The sequence below is a fragment of the Pantherophis guttatus genome, chromosome 7, assembly GCF_059756535.1.
Source record: "Pantherophis guttatus breed Tessera chromosome 7, ASM5975653v1, whole genome shotgun sequence".
Taxonomy (NCBI): Eukaryota; Metazoa; Chordata; class Lepidosauria; order Squamata; family Colubridae; genus Pantherophis; species Pantherophis guttatus.
The window spans coordinates 68418951-68435923 of NC_142069.1; the positions used below are offsets into that span (position 1 = coordinate 68418951).

The following is a 16973-nucleotide window of genomic DNA, read 5'->3' on the forward strand; positions in this document are numbered from 1 at the left end:
CCATGTGTTCTCCATCAGAAAAAGTATTGGAAAAGACCTCTGGGTCTTCGGCTGCCACTTACTGGAACCCTAGGAAACATTCCTTATCTCACCTCCCTCCTTCTCCAATTTGTTATGACAAGAGAATTGCCAAGACATAACGTGGCTTGACAGTGTAATCAGCACTTCTTTAAGATAGCAAACTGTTCTGGTTAACACTACTTTACTATTGCTTTGGGGGAAAGCCCTATCGGTTCTTAAAGTCATTGTTGACTGCAGTTCCTCAGAGTAGTAGGCACTATAAGAACTGGTTTTCTGACTGGCTGCTAAAGCTCTGAGAGAAAGGAAACCATATGGTGAAGTCGGCAGGGAAAACATAGGCATTTGGGGAATTTTTTTTTTCTATTTTCCTTTGTTTATATTTTCTCTCCTATTTCCTGATTTAACGGTGGTTAAATTTTTTTGTAAATTCATCTACTCCTACTATAGCTTAATTCTATCTTAGAATCCAAGTATGCTTGTTAAAATAACATGTAGGGAGGTGCTATGGAGTATTGGAAGGTGGGGCTGTGCCATAAGCAGGTACTAGAAAGAGGGAAGCTGGGTGCATGTGAATCGCAGAGACATGGATGGTTGCCGAGGACAGGTGCTAGGGAATGCAAGGAGATGTGCAGGTATCATGGGAGAACTGTAACTGTGAGAGGGATCTTGGAGTCCTAGTGAACAACTATTTAGATATGAGCCAGCAGTGTGCTGCAGCTGCCAAAAAAGCCAACACAGTTCTGGGCTGCATAAACAGAGGGATAGAATCAAGATCACGTGAAATGTTAATACCACTTTATAATGCCTTGGTAAGGCCACACTTGGAATATTCCATTCAGGTTTGGTCGCCATGATGTAAAAAAGATGTTGAGACTCTAGAAAGAATGCAGAGAAGAGCAACAAAGATGATTAGGGGACTGTAGGCTAAAACATATGAGGAACGGCTGCAGGAACTGGGTATGACTAGTTTAATGAAGAGAAGGACTAGGGGAGACATGATAGTGTTCCAATCTAGGCGTTGCCACAAAGGAAGAATCAAACTATTCTTCAAAGCACCTGAGGGTAGTACAAGAAGCAATGGGTGGAAACTAATCAAGGAGAGAAGCAACTTAGAACTAAGGAGAAACTAAGGTCCCTTCCAACTCTGTTATTCTATTCTATTCTATTCTATTCTGTTCTGTTCTGTTCTGTTCTGTTCTGTTCTGTTCTGTTCTGTTCTATTCTATTCTATTCTATTCTATTCTATTCTATTCTAGAATAAGCACTACTGACAGGCACAGTGCCATGGGGGATGGCCAAGTGCTGATAGGCGCTAGAGACCATGGGCTGGTGAAAAAATATTAAGAGTAGGAGCAACTTCCAATTCCCTGTTGCCTTTCCCACTGACTTTGCTTCTAAGAAACCAGCAAGGAATGTTATAAATAACAATCACATGATCATGTCTTGCTGCAACATTGTAATTGTGTGCCGTGACCATGGGGACATTGTGATGCTGTAAACACCAAGGACCCATCACAAATTCCCCTCATTCATCACCGTTGCGACTTTGAACTGTTGCCTAACAAGTAGTTGTAACTTGAGGACTACCCATAACCCTTCTATACATGAATAGAACAAAGCTAAAAAAAAATTACAGCAAAGAGTGTGTTCTAGCAAGACAGCCCTTCTGAGCACCCAATGGAATTAATGTATTGTTCATAACAAACAGGAGAACAGACTGAAGCTTTCCACTGGCAGATTTGTAAACTGAACTAACTCAAAGATCACAACTAGCCATCAGTCAGAAAAAAGCAATACGGGAGAAAAATCATTATATATTCAAGATCAACTTAGGAGAATTGTTTGCAGTAAATGGGGGAAAATCAGAACATAATCATTTTTAAAGGTTCCCCCCCCAAAAAAATACAATCTTCCCTATAAGTAAAGGTTTTTAGTTTTTCCTCTTTTCTGTCATTGTTAACAGCATTACTAGAAATTAATTTCCCAAGGCACATATTCCACTTTATTATTGCTTTTTTATATCATTGATCAGTGATCAACATGCAGGCAGTATGTCTTGTAGGCTGACTTCACAATAACATATGAGGTAATCAAGCAAGCATTACCAGAGTGGAAGTGTGAAAAAACACATTCCATAAGCAAAAATTCAGTCATTTCTTTTGTGTTCAATATATTGGCTGATGTGATTCATAGCTAAATGAGAGAAGAAAACAAGATCCTTCATTTTGGTGGTTTTGTGCCTTATAGGAAGTCTGCATAGAGTTGATGAATAACAAGACAAAGAAGCCTTGTGCAATTTCCATGGTGCTTCCATGTGCTTCATAGTAGCACAAAGAACTTTGTGCTACTATGAAGTGATCTAAGAGTTTTTAAACCACTTGTTTCTTTCAAAATAAAAGCATTTCTTAACAGAACAAACTTAAGTTCTAGTATATAGAATTATCCCTGGAAAACAATCTTAGTCACATGAAGTTCTGCATGGTGGTAGGAGTTATGGTTCATCTGTCTTTCTTTTCTTTCTTTTTTTCTTCCTTCCTTCCTTCCTTTTCTTTCTCCCTTCCTTCCTTCTTTCCTATCTTTCTTTCTTTTCCCGCACTCCCTCCCTCCCTTCCTCCATTTGCAGAATGAGAAAATTCATCATAAGAAATAAATCATATCTCAAAGGCAATATGTTCTTATCTCTAACCTACATGGCCACATAACATGGTATACAAATAAAGAACAAATAATAGAGATTGCCTTCTCTCTCTTTTTTTTCCCCACAATCCCTAGGGACAATATTATTCAGTCTCATCAGTGCAATTTCTAGGACTATATCAAATTAATTGGGAGAGGCGTCTGCCATTAATTAAAAGAAAAGGGATAAAAAGCTCAAAAGCATCAACTATTTAGTATATGTTATTGCCTCAAACTCTTTCAAATAATTTTCCTCCAAATAAAACAATAGATTGAGATTGGATTGTCTTGCCCATAGGCAAATCCTAGAATCCTTGGAGCATCTGTGTGAAGGAAAAACGATGAAGTGAAAAATCACATGCGTATGGCTTGGCAGTGATGAACTAATAAAGGGTTCTGTCTATCATGTTCATGCATTATTGACCTGCAACTGTTCAACCAAGAAGAGAGAAGAGTGAAGATCTGCATAAGAATGAAGTGTCAGCAATAGGTTTATTTACTGAAATTAATTTGCCCGTGTTGCAAAAGCTCTCAGTATTACATGGCAGAATAGATTGGGGCATGTACAGGTAGTCCTCCCTTAGCGACTACTCATTCAAACTTACAACAGCTGATTGAGAAGACATCTGGACAATCCTTGAAGTTGCAACCATCACAGAGTCCCTGAAGTTAAATGATTGTGATTTTTGGCAACTGGTGCACAATTATAATGTTCAGTGTCCCATGGTCATATGATCATAATTTGCAACCTTCCCTGCCAGCTTCCAAAAAGTGAAGGCAATGGGAAGCTAGCAGGAAGTTGCAAGGATAATCATATAATATAATGGTTAGTGACCATGCACAATTCACTTAATGACTGGAAACAAAACTGCAAGTCAACATGGTCATGTGGTTTTTGCTTAGCAACAGAGATCCCAGTTGCAATTATGTTCATTAGCTAAGGACTGTGTATTATTCTCATGTATAGGGTAAATAAGAAACTTGCAGGATACAGAAGGTAGGAATGATGAGAGTGTGTTCTATGCAATATACGTACAAATTTGTGTCGGCAAAATTTCAATTTACTAGAAGAAATAAATAAATAATCTCCAGAGGAGATGAGAGAGCAGGGATAAGATATCTATGCCCTCCAGAATTTCTGAAAGATTCACCATCACTTATACCTTTGGTCATACTAGATGACATTGAAAGTTGTAGTTTAGCAAACTATATATGAAGGAATTATTTATTTATTTATTTATTTGTTTATTTGTTTATTTATTTATTTATTTATTTATTATATTTCTATACCGCCTTTCTCCCGTAGGACTCAAGGCGGTGTACAGTCAAGAAAAATATAGACACACAAACATCATAAAATTGCTAATTAAAATTATTACTTAGTTTGGTCAATTAAATAAAACCCAGAATTAGATCACATTTAAAAAATCATTCACATGTTCGTATGTTTAGCCCCGCCTGTTGGAACATCAGGGTCTTGAGGGCACGGCGGAAAGCACGGAGATCAGGGATATTCCGTATCTCCGGGGGCAGTTCATTCCAAAGGGTTGGGGCCCCCACAGAGAAGGCCCTCCCCCTGGGAGTCGCCAGTCGACATAATTTGACTGACGGTTCCCTGAGTAGTCCCTCCCTGTGAGAACGAACTGGTCGGTGGGAGGCTATTGGTGGCAAAAGACGGTCTCGTAGGTACCCAGGTCCTAAGCCATGGAGCGCTTTAAAGGTGATAACTAACACCTTGAATCGCACCCGGAAGAATTGCACTATCATTCCCATTATATTCTAGAGCAATTTAAATATACAGCACATACATAGGCACATATTCTTGAGATAAAGTACTCTTTACCATTAATATTTTTATGAAGAGAGGCAGTTTTGATGTAGTCATCAAGGTACCAGGGTAGAAAACCAGGAGATTGGGAGGTCTAGTCTGCCTGGTTAGGTGATTTTGGACCAGTCTCTCAGTCATGCTGTCAGATTTGAGTGACAAGCCAGTTTGATCAATTCCTGTAGTCCAATGGGTCAACACTTGGTTGATCTGAAAAAATATGGATCCTGCACTTGTGGGAAAAACACTAGGAAGAAAAAAATGTATGAAGAAAACCAGTTTAGAATAATAGTTAAAGGTACTGGGATAGAAGTCAGCAGACTGAGTTCTAGTTCTATCTTAGATTTATGTATGTGGTCCTCAGGGGCCAAGACTGCTCGGAAGGCAGGCACACATGCACACACACACAGAGATACCATAGGAATCCTATTCACTTTTACATTCTTACCCAATCTCTTTCCTTTCTATCTATTTGCTTGCCCTACTTCTCTCGGCACTCCTGAATGAACTGCTTTGATACCACAGCCTGAATGATGACCTCCCTGTCAATGGTTGCTGTAACTACTTAGCTATCATAAAGGTGATGGGGTTATGGCCTCAGCTCAGAAAGGCATGAAAGACCTTGAATTTTATTGTCTATGAGTGCCCACAGATTCTAAAGAAAGGAAGAAGCTTAGAAGTACTGACTAAAGAATTCTACGCATTGTCTTACATCGTCATACTTACAGCTCATAAAGATAAGGACATGTTTGTTTATTATAATTTTTAGTCCAATGGACCAAGCTGGGAACGAAGTTATGTCTATTTTTCAAATACTTACATTTATATAGTTAATATACACAGGAGTCAGACATTAGCAAATAAACATGAAGGTTTAATGAAGTATTAAAATCCCTAGTAGCAGATTTTTAAAATAATCCAAGGAGACCCAAACAAGTTAATTGGACAAGAAATGTTAATACTGAGTGAACTACAAAGAAGCCAGAAGAAAATGAGAATGGAGTGGAGTGCCTAGTTTCTTCTGAACACCCTAAAACATATTTGTAGATATTGCACATGCTTTTCCTAAACTCGGTAACAAAGATTTCAAGGCCTAGAGATGATGTGATGATGGTGATAAGGATAAATAATTCAATTTGGATTCTGTTTTCACATTGCAATGCAATGAGATTTTCAGTTGTCCTACACTTCAGCAGTAATGCTATAGGGTACAGAATAAAATCTTTAGAGAAATAAAATAAAAAACTGACATATACAATATGGAAAACATCCCAAATTTTTAAAATCATGACATACAGCATTTCTCACCAGCTAACAGATTTCTTTTAGCACACACCATTCTCAAAAATTATTTACTTTCAAAACAAATTTGGAAGGAAAAGATGAACCAAAAATTTCCCAACAACCTTGCTTTTGTAGCCTACTATTACTCCAATTCTAATTAAAATCTAATAAAGCCTAGGAAACCACACACAGATCCCTCTGGAAGATACTATTTTTAGATTTTGATTAAAATAATTGGAAGTTGAATTCTTGAGTGCCAAATCAAAATCTGGTTTCTTTTGGATGCCTGATGAAATATGTTTTCCCAAACTGGGGAGGAAGGAGGAGTCATTCAGAAAAGAAATTAATGTCACTGGATCCTTAAAAGGAAATTTGTTCCATAACAGATAAGGTATAAATGAAATTGCAATCTTAGGTCAACAAAAGAAATGTAGCTTTTCTCTTCAGGGAAATCAGTACCAAACTAAATGGTTCACTCATCCTGGAATTAGTTGTTAAGATTTATGATGTGCACAGATACTAACAGGTTGTTTATTTACAGAGTGTCTTTTTTAAAAGTAAAGGTTATTTTACAAAATGTATATTTTTCCACAAGAGTATGGTGCTTCCTTGCCTGCCTTATATATAAACTATATATTCTCATTGATTATGGATCCAGTGGTCAGGCACGGGTTAACTCTCTCTGATGTTGAAGGATCGAGTCTGCTAGCTGAGAAGCTCCTCCTCTTCCTCTTGCTTCCCAGCTTTCAGACTCGGTCCGATTTGGATCAGACACGGAGTTCTGAGCTGCCCATTTCTGATCGCTGTTTTCCACTATCTTTTGGCCAAAAAAATATTTTATTCGGTTTCCTTCCTGCCATCCAGCTCCCATTGGTGGTCAAGCTTGCCAGCGCGAAGGGCTTTGTCCCCGAGCCCGCTGAGGACCGCATTACGGTTTTTGGGGTTGCAGGCTCCCAGTCCTTGGTTGAGCCTCCCTCGTGTCAGCATCAAGGGCTCACACCCGATCCCACTGCCTACAGGCGGATTCGATCTTGAACCTCCCAGCCTGACTGGTAGCAGGCTCCGTTCCCCAGTTACCCTTCCAAGATGGCCTCCACTGTTATTCAACCAGCCATGCCTAATTCCAAGTATTTATCCATATATTCTTGCATAATTGAACAGAAATGAAACATTTTTTCATCTGTCTCAAATATAAAGTGTCTAGTGAAAAAATATTTTTGTGAGCAAAGTGAGATTGCTGTAACAACCCCAATTCTCCAATGCACTCATTAGGGTTTCCTAGAAAGTTATTTAGTATTAGGGTTCTCTGAAGACCCTAAGGCAATTCACTCTAGAATTCATGGAATGGAGAAAAAAATCATTTCACATGCAAGCCTTATCTGCAAGACACACAAATCTCTGGATTTTATCTGATGCTCTCACATATTGGGCTCTGTCTGCACATCCAATCATAAGAGACCCTAAAAATTAATACAGTAATGCATTTATTACACAGTTTTGGTCTGGCTTATTACAAAAGCAAGTCAATTTACAGATTCATTGTACAATGGTAAGATTAGGCCAAGTGAAAGTAAAAAAATCTTTCATCTGTTCATTAAGAGGCTGCCAGTGCTTATTTGCCAAACATTTATTTTTCACCCATTTTCCTAATAAAGGCTATTATTGAAGAGATTTGAATCATCAGCTCTGAGATAGGCTCCTAACAGATTTTTCTAAGGTGCCGAGACTTTGGAAAGAGTGCCGAGAAGAGCAACTAAGATGATTAGGGGCCTGGAGACTAAAACATATGAAAAAGAGTTGTGGGAATTGGGTATGGCTAATCTTGTGAAAAGAAGGACTGGAGCGACATGACAGCAGTGTCCCAATATTTGAGAGGCTGCCACAAAGAAGAGGGGATCAACCTATTTTCCAAAGCATCAGAAGGCAAGACAAAAGAAAATGGATGGAAACTAATCACGGAGAGAAACAACCTAGAACTAGAACTAAAGAGAAACTTCCTAACAGTGAGAGCAATGTTATTAACATTCAGCTGCCTGCAATTACTGCTAGTTCGAATCTCCCCAGGCTCAAGGTTGACTCAGCCTTCCATCCTTTCTAAGGTAGGTAAATTGAGGACCCGGTTTGTGGGGGCAATAAGCTGACTTTGTATAAATATTCAAAAGTATGAAGGCTATTGCTTAACACATTGTAAGCCGCCCTGAGTCTCCGGAGAAGGGCGACATATAAATCAAATTAAAATAATAATAATAATAAATAAATCAGTGGAATAGCTTGCCTTCAGAAATCGTGGGTGCTTCATCACCCACAATTTCTGGCTTTTAAGAGACTGGACAGCCACTTGTCTGAAATAGTATAGGGTCTTTTGCTTGAGCAGGGAGTTGGACCAAAAGACCTCCAAGGTCCCCCCTTCCAATTCTATTATTCTGCATTCTATTCTGTTGGGTACAACAAAACCCTACTTTCTTATGTCGCTTTCAAGAAAAACTCCAGTAAGACTTTCACAGTTTTTAATCACACAATGACACTCATTTTTATTGCCTAATTAAAAATATCAAGAGCACACAACAATGTGGAAATTACTATAGAGCACGTTCAAAGCTTAATTAGAGCCCTGCTCAACTCTGTAGTATAAGCAAATGGATACAGAAAGATTATGTCTTTCAGATGAAAAATGTCATTTTCCACTGAAGAATATAGACCATTTCTGTATCTAGAACAAGCAACGTGGTCAGAAGTATGGATTCCATCAAGCTACAGCTTTTGCCATTTTTTAAAATACTGTATCAGTTGGAGCTTTGTATAGTCTATCTGCCCATCTTTGGAAATAGTTCACCTCTTTTTCCATTCTAACTTGTACTCAGTTCCGTGTTAATAATTGGAAAAAGGGACTTTCAGTCCCTTATTATCTAGTCTAGTATGGCAAAAAATAAACTTAAATGGCACTAGCACTTCTGCTTTTACCCAACAAGATGAAATTGATAGGACGATTAGGTCAGGATGAAATTTATTAGATTTTTCTCGTGTGTTTATTACTTTATAAGTAACTCAAGAAGGCAAACACTCCTAATATCCTTCCTCCTTCTAATTTCCTCAAAACAACCCTATGAAGTGGGTTGGGCACAAAGTCACCCATCCATCTTTCATGCCTAAAATAGGACTATAACTTACAGTCTCCTGGTTTCTAGGCCAGGATATTTAAGCACTACACCAAACTGATTGCAAAACATCAGAGAACTGATGGAATTTTTTAGACATAGTTCTTTAAATTCTGTGTTTTTAAAGATTTGCAATAACCTTTATTGCAATAACAGTGTTATTGTTTGAGACTGAATCCATTTAAAGTTGCATAAAAACAATTTGTGTGTAATACACATAGCAAATTTCAGAGAAATAAAGTGAAGGTTCTACAATCACGATAAATACTGGAACTGGGGATAGATATAGAAGTAAAAAAACTTGGTACTTTCCTTAGAAGAGAGCAATTGTGAAGGCTGGCTAAAACAGCTCACAAATCATCATCACACAAATGGCAAGAATGAGAGACAAGAAGCCATAGAATTGAATGAAAGATAGAAAAATTACTTTAAAAGAGCTTTATCGGTGCAATATAAAAAGAGCCCAAGATTACAAAAAGAGTACCTATATTAGATAAATCAAATCACAGAAAAAGACTAAGAAATTAGTAATGATATTCATGTGATTGTCTCACTTTACAGTGCAAGATTTCATGCTATTACCTGAACATTGCTGCTACATAATAGAAAACAGTTATTGCTGTCTATAATGTTCAATATTCAGGAAAATAGATTGTTCGGAGATGAGCTAATCTTGAAAGAGCCATCCATGACCATATTCTCATTGAATTAAATGGAAGTTTAATCACTCTCTGAAGCTTGAAGGGCTGATCCCCAACAACACGGATAGCATATTTTATTCTCTGAGATTTTAATGTTCTACTGAAATGCCATTATCTTAAACACCAGAATATTTTAGTGGGGAAAAACAAACAACACAAAATTGTCCCTGTAAAAGAAGGGAATTACCATTATTACCCTGCTTATCCCATTTGCTTTTATTTTTAGATCTGCTAAAAATAATAAAAAGGAAAGCAGAACTATAAACCTGTTCTTTGTACTACTCGATTTCATAGCAATAGTGAAATTAATTCACAGATGTTCATAAAGCTTAACACTGCAGAAATGAAGAAATTATTAATTATATGGTCAGCAATTTAAACTATACTTCACTATACTGCTTCAGCACATTCTCCTATTAAATCAACAACGCTTATGCTTAAATATTCATTAAACAGACAAAACATTAGTGGTTCCGACTTAATGCATTTTGCAAAAGGCTTATGGAAAAGACAGTTCAGAGAAAAGTAAAGGTAAAAAAAAACTTTTAAATAGGCTCCCCAAAGCTATTGCTCTGATATTTATACTCCTTAACAATTTCCTTGCTCAATGCATGCCTTCCTTAAAGAAAAAGATCTTTTTAATAACAATTATGACATAAAACTTAATGAATATATGCTAACTTCTTCAATAATTAGGCAGGTTTGCAGTTAGCCATTTTCTTAACCAGCTAATTGCTTTACTGATCTCCTGGTCATTTTGAACAATATTAGATGGCAGACAGAAACATCCAGGCATGCAGCCTCAAAAAAAATGGATTAGTTTTAAATGTACCTTTTTTTTTGGGCCTACACAACTTTAGTTTCATAGATTTAAGGAAGCACAAAACAAAGATAACCCAGTACCATACATGTTGAATATATTTCCATAAACATTACAAGTATTTGATCAAGCATTTCAGTAGAACATTTCACATGTACGGCCTCCAAAGTATTAGATCCCCATTCTAACATCACAAATTTCACAAGAATTAACAGTTGGAGAAAGTGACAATATTAGACCCTGTGTGACAATCCTGGGGACTCTGGCTCCATTAAATTAGGAAGTATAAGCTAACTAGATTTCCAATGGACTATAATATCTCTGCAATTTTTTCCTCCACTTTCCTCATTGTTTTCATTTTCAAGGAGGTGGGATGACAATTATAAGTCTTAGAAGGAAATCCACTTTCATAACTGTCCTCAATTCCACATACCCTCCCACACATAAGATGAAATCACATCCGTTCAAATTCAGCGGCAAAAAATCCAAATTATCACAGCATGATTTCACATTATTTGGTGTAGGAACTAAGCAGTATGGAAATAGGAGAGATTTGCCTTCTGGTTCAATACCCTTCCATATTTATAAAGTAAAATCCTAAGAATAATCATAGCACTAAATGTCATTTTGCCCCCAAATTTCATCTGTGTGATCTCATATTCTTGGGGTTGTGTGCAATGCATTGTCCGCCAAGAGTCACTCCAGGACAATGTGCGAAATCCAAACTGTTTCATGTTTTCCTAATGTTTATTTTATTTTATTTATTTATTTATCGTCCATCATTGTTGCAGGGCTTACTAAAGAAAATTGTCTAATTGGTAAAATGCAGCATTGATTACAAAATTGATTATAAAAGAAGATAGTGGTATCTCTACTATAACAATATTTCCATGCAGAATTAGAATTGGGCTCGTCTTGTCTCATGACATTGCTGTGTCATTTACTTCTGGACAAGCAGGGGTATTTTTGAAAATCAAAATAAAGAAAGAACTCTAGTCTGATTTCAGCTCCATATTATATGGTGCACTAGGAGAATAGTAGCTTGGTAGCTAGTGATTCCCTCTCACAACAATGTTTCAAGGTAGGTGGAAATTAAGGCAATCACAGGTTTAATTCAAACTGTTTATCAGAGACTGGAAAGTGGAAATTAGGGTGATATGGCTAAGGCAGGGGTGAAATTCAACAGTTCTTACAGGTTCTGGAGAACTGGTAGTGGAAATTTTGAATAGTTCGGAGAACCGGCAAATACCACCTCTGGCTTGCCCCAGAGTGGGGTGGGAATGGAGATTTTGCAGTATCCTTCCCCTGCCACGCCCACCAAGCCACGCGCACAGAACCGGTAGTAAAAAAACTTGAATTTCACCACTGGGCTAAGGCACTGTAAAAATATGGTAAACCATCACAGGCCACAGGCAAGAAATTGAACAGAAGTGTTTTCATTCATCTGATGCAGCATCAATCCTTTTTAGGAGATTCATAGCATCAGGCTATTATCTCCTATATATTCACCTATTATTTAACTAAATAACTAACTAAAAATAACTAACTAAAAATTTACTATCAGCTAAGAAATAATTAACATGTAAGAACAAATAAAACATTTCAGCACAGTTACCTAATCTTCACTTAAAAGTAGAACAAAATACTTACCATTAAAACTGTTAAAATCTAAACATACATAACTGAGGGCAACTTCGTAAGGAAGACGGTACTTCTTTTAAGCAATATACTTCCATACATGTAGGAGTCTGGAAGTTCAAGGAAGCATATTGACTATATATCTCAAGCTGAATGTTATTTAATCTAGGCAGATAATTGTGGCCACTCTCTTCTATATGTCCAGGTCAGCTTTCATTGGTGTTGCTTATGCTCAGTTAGCCAACTTATTTTCATTTAATGCCAATTGATACAGATGCACCCTTCTTGCATTTTAATCATATGGAAGCCTTCTCATTTTAAAACATTCTGCTCAGATAGCTGTCAAATAAGTGTAAATAGGGCAGTAACAGATAATAAATGTGTGAGCCTCCAATGGTATGAGGTTGGCTAAACATGTCAGTTCAGTTTAGACTTTGTATTAAACCAAAAGGCTTCCATCTGAGTTACATTTTACCTCCAGACAGCATTTTGTGAGTAAGTGAAGACAAAGTGAAGTCAATGATGATGTTAGAAAGAAAACTTGGGGCAAATAGAATATAGGAACCCCAATGTCATTTTATCTTATATAAATTGTATATAATTTTATATATTACATATTTTATTATGTAAAATTTGAAAATTATGTTCTTCTTGTAGAATCCCAGCATGAATCTTGCAATGGATCACATAAACATGCTAGAATAGGAACATGAAATTTGCAGAAATCAAGAGCACATGGTCAACCAAATGTCCATTAGTTATTTTATACCAGGGGTGTCAAACTCGCATTGTCACAGCGCCGTCATATGACGTATTGCGACTTTTTCCCCCTTCGCTAAACCGAGAATGGGCATGGCCAGCAGGTGATGATCTGGCCCGCGGGCCACGAGTTTGACAGCCCTGTTTAGACTACTATTCCTGTAAGCCCTAGCCAGCAAACAAAATGAGAATAGAAGGTTTACTTCAGTACATGTAGGAATGAGCCATTAATCTAGTGCAATAGGTGTCTCCTTTACTAACAAACAGATTTCCTCTCCCATCTGTCCTACATTAGTCACTTTTTACTGAAAACATTGGAATTGCTATATTATGAAGACTCAACATACAGCATTCAATTAGGTAGTCCCCATTTAGCAACCCCAATTGGGACTGGCAATTCAGTCAATAAGCACAGGTGTTTAGTTTATTAACTCTGTTGCAAGGTGGTTGCAAAGTACGCAAATGGCAATCACATGACCATGGGACACTGCAACAGTCATAAATGTGTGCCTGTTATGAAGAACGTGACTGCTGGATGCTGTGACTGCTGTAAAGGTGAAGATTGCAGAGAGTTCTTTTAGTACCAAAACTTTAAATAGCTGCAGCATGAGGCAGTTAGTAAGCAAGTACTACCATACTTCAAACCAGGGATGAAATCCAGCAGGTTCTGACAGGTTCTGGAAAACCGGTAGTGAAAATTTTGAATAGTTCAGAGAACCGGCAAATACCACCTCTGAGTGGGGTGGGAATGGAGATTTTGCAATATCCTTCCCCCAGGAGTGGGAAGGGAATGGAGATTTTGCAGTATCCTTCCCCTGCCATGCCCACCAAGCCACACTACGCCCACCAAGCCACACCCACAGAACCAGTAGTAAAAAAATTTGATTTCACCACTACTTCAAACTGTACCTCCTAACCTTGTATTTATAAAAAAAAATTACAAGAAAATAAATAAGTTTTGGTATGACATTTGATTATCCAGAGAAAAAGGGCAATCATAAGTTGGATATTAGCACATTGGGAAAATATATCAGCTTGCCTTCTAATCATTGTTTTATATTTTATGATGGCTATATTTTCTGTTGGTTTTTTTAAGTCATAGTAGATATTCTATGAACAGCATCAGCAATGTGATTTCAATGTTCAGAAATATTCCCATTATAATGTTGCAGACTTCAAATATAGTACACTGGACTAGGAAAGGCAACAGATTTTTCCACAATCATCTCTTAAACGAAGCATTCCTCTTAACTTCTTTACTTCCTCTTTTACCATTTCGGGTGTTAAGGGAGATACAAAGTTCTGGCTCTTTCTCTTCTGGTGGCTGTTAATTGATGATGTTGTAGTGTGTCTTTAATTTTGTCTCTCCATCTTCTTCTGGGTCTGCCTTGTGTTTTTTGATCTTCTCCTCTTACCCTTCAGAATTTGGAGCTTTTCTTGAAGTATCTTAGTTCATTTTCCCAACAATATATATAATTTTCAAGTTACAATCATTCATTCAACAACCATTCAAAGTTATGAAAGGGCTGAACAAATGACACTTATACGGTGCTTGTAATTCCCAGTCACACTATCCCTGCATTCATGTGACTCTGAGCCAGGTGCTGAGGGCCTGCCTTGCAATTATAATGTTGTAGCAAATGGCAGTCACCAAAGGGAAGCTGTCAGGAAATCATAAGTTGTGATCGCGTAAGACCCTTGCTTAATTCGCATTCTCCTTTCTTAACAATGGCAACTGGGACTGCTTGCTATGGCTAAGCAATGTGATAACTTGTTATTGGGCTTTACAATCACATTACTTAGCAATGGGAATTCTGGTCCCAATTGCCATCATAACCCAAGGACTACTAGTATCTTCTCCTCTCTCTCACTCTCTCTCTCTTTCACTTGTCCATAGTACATCATTTTTTATCACTGAAATGAATATTAGTCAATGACTGTAACAGAATGCATAAATGACCTTGCGTAAAGGGTGGAAGAGATAATGCCGAAGAAACAATCAGACAAGAGAGATAGGAGTCCGTAGTTGCTTAACAGTCAAAGAAAGAAGCTTAGGAAGGGCTCATCCTAATGGATCAAACAGTTAAAAGTGGAGGCAGGAAGTTTGTGCCTTCAGACTTGCTTGATGTAGTTTTACAACATAGTAGAATTTGTTCATCTTGTGTTTCCTATATGATTTACCAGGAGGCTTATTTAGATCAGAGAACACTGCTTTATACCTGATATGATATGCTTTATTTATATATTATGTTATATTTATATTATGACTGGGATATTTTAATTTTAATCAAAATATTATCTTTTAAAGAAAAATCTGAAAGTCATTTATTTTCCATTGAATTAAATGAGAAGGATTGAACTTTGGAGTAAATTCAATTTAATAGGTGCTTATAACTCCTCAGTTCTAAAAAACAAAACAAAACCAGGAATGAAAATAAAAGGGGCAGAAAAGTCTTACTATTTCACTGTGTTTTCTTTATCCTTCAGTTCATCTGGTTTTACCATAAGCTCATCCTCTGAGCCACTACATTTTCTTTATTAGTGTGATGAATGAATTATTGATTCCTGTTTGCCACATCTCCACATTACAACAGTAAACAGCTTATTTAACAATTAGTCAAGAAATGTAGTGTATTTAGGAAAAGATCATTTATTTTTTTCTTATCAGTTGAGCCAGCAAGAGCTGGTTTTCAGGCTCCTAGGAGTGAAATATTGTTGGTTAAGAGCTTCAGGAATGTCTAGGCTTGATTTAATGAAGTTTGATTGCTCTACACACAGTACATGTGTTTACTTCCAGATTGTGTTAAAGAGCAATCGCTAGGATTTTTTTCCCCTTCACTGGTATTTCAAATAAACAAAAGAGAAAAAATAGAAAGGACTAAATTCAATTGGCTCATTTTGTTTTGTTTTTTTTCACTGCCCTGCAAAAATACTATATAACAAAACATTATTTCAAAGACTTTCAAAGGCAGAAAAACCCACTGGCTTAAAATTTTTGAAGGGCTTGTTATGGAAGGGATTGGATTCTGACTGCTGCAGAATTATGTGGAACTATTTCTTCCAATGATTTGAAAACTACTTTTGTTAATACATCTTAAAATAGCCTTTGTCTTCTTTTTCTTCTTTTTTTTTTGCAGCTAGCAAACCCTGATGACTCTTACTTTGTTTGTAATCAACTACTATTTTAAAGATCATTTTCAGCATGCATTGCTGACCAAAGAAAAGAGTAAATCAAATGCAAGCTACATTTGTGCTGTCTTCTAGTTTTAGTACTGTTCTTGCTTAGTGCCCCCCAGCTAAAGAGCATGGAGGGCAAGCCAGGCTAACTGAATTTTGAGACTGAGCAATGAACTCACTCAGATCTTATGGGCCCAGGTAAAACTCTGATAATCAGTTCCCCACCCCCACCCTGTGGAAGACCCCCCCTCTCCTGACTTCCTGAAAGAAGTTAAAACATGCTCTGTAGCCTCACATGGAGAACCCAAAGAAGCATTCAGTTGTGGCACTGGTTGGTGGCCTGAAAGCCCTCCCTTCGCCTTTTTAATTAATTTTAACAGGTCTTAATAATTCTCGGCTCCTTCTAAAAAATAATTTTGAAATTGTAATTCTAACATTTAAATTTTTACATACTGTTTTTATATTCTGACATTTTATTGTACATCACCCAGAGTTCCTCTTTGAAGGAGATGGGTAGTTCAGAACTGTGAAAAATAAATAACAATAAATGGATCTTATTTCTGAACACTGTCTTGGTAAAATCTGAATTGGGAGTAAAGAACATGGCTTAGTCCACTCGTTGGCTATCAGCATGCCTTTCATAGCTTCAAATAACTGGGCCGTTCTTGGATGGGAGAGGAGGAGCAGAAGATTTGAAAGGGCAAAATGTTGGCCCTTGAATGTTATAGATTTTCAGACCTTAAACATCCTGAACCCTCTGGCTATTGGAACATAGCCCCTAGCATGTTTTACAAAACCTAGGCAAGACCTAAAAGGTCCCTACCTCTAAGATGGACACTTCTTTTTAATGGAATGGCAATTTAATGGCAACTATTAAAAAGCTATTTTTTTAAAACACACACACATACACACACAGA

The 16973-nt window shown here is 37.2% G+C and overlaps 1 protein-coding gene across 5 annotated transcripts in view; it reads right to left on the reverse strand.

Moving 5' to 3' along the window:
* Nucleotides 1-16973, reverse strand: part of TSPAN12 (tetraspanin 12) — a 116012-nt gene that overhangs the window by 29534 nt on the left and 69505 nt on the right. The window lies entirely within an intron of this gene.